Consider the following 809-nt stretch of genomic DNA (forward strand, 5'->3'; position numbering starts at 1 on the left):
CATGACAGTATAGTCACACAGATAAACATGACATTTACACAGATAAACATGACAGTATATTTACACAGATAAACATGACAGTATAGTTACACAGAGGATTAGCATTGCTTAAAGGTCCAATAYAGCTGTTTTAATCTCAATATCAAATAATTTCTAGCTAACTGTTTGTTTTCAATAAAAAATATCAAAAAGAAACAAAAATTGCTTCTTAGCAAAGAGCTATTTCTCAAGCAAGAATTTAGCTAGGACTGTCTKGGAGTGGTCTGAGTGGGGAGKGGRAAACTAGCTGTTAAAACTAGCTGTTATTGGCAGAGAGGTTTGGAACTCTTTCTTATTGGTCTAACTAGGCAGGTCCAAAACTCCATCCCACCAAAACAGGCTGAAAAATCAGGCAGTCTTTTCAAACAGATTTTACACTAAAAGGGCATTATCATAACTTTCACAATTGCATAGTATTAGTCCAACCCCATATTGTGGAAATATATACAGTATATACAACACAGAAAAATCACGTGTTTGACTGCACTAGGCCTTTAATCAATGTATTCATAGTAATAGCTAGACTACACATACCTGTATACGGTTCCCAGCTGTATGTAGTGAAAGGCATCTATCTTCATCAGTAAAGCCTTTTGGACATCATAGTGCAGTCCTCTGACAACAAAGTTAGGTATGTACTCGTACTCTCGCAAGCCCTCGGGGTACTAAGGCAGAAGAAAATGAGATGTTATCACTAAAGCTTGGAGAGGAACAGAAACAACCATCTATGTTTATCACCATTTATTGGAGATGGACGTGTAAAACTGTCT

General features: G+C 36.8%; 1 pseudogene; it reads right to left on the minus strand.

The window, feature by feature from the left end:
• LOC112070344 (5'-nucleotidase domain-containing protein 3-like) overlaps positions 1-809 on the minus strand; it is a 53,361-nt pseudogene that overhangs the window by 26,709 nt on the left and 25,843 nt on the right.

The sequence above is a fragment of the Salvelinus sp. IW2-2015 genome, unplaced genomic scaffold, assembly GCF_002910315.2.
Source record: "Salvelinus sp. IW2-2015 unplaced genomic scaffold, ASM291031v2 Un_scaffold1298, whole genome shotgun sequence".
Classification (NCBI taxonomy): domain Eukaryota; kingdom Metazoa; phylum Chordata; class Actinopteri; order Salmoniformes; family Salmonidae; genus Salvelinus; species Salvelinus sp. IW2-2015.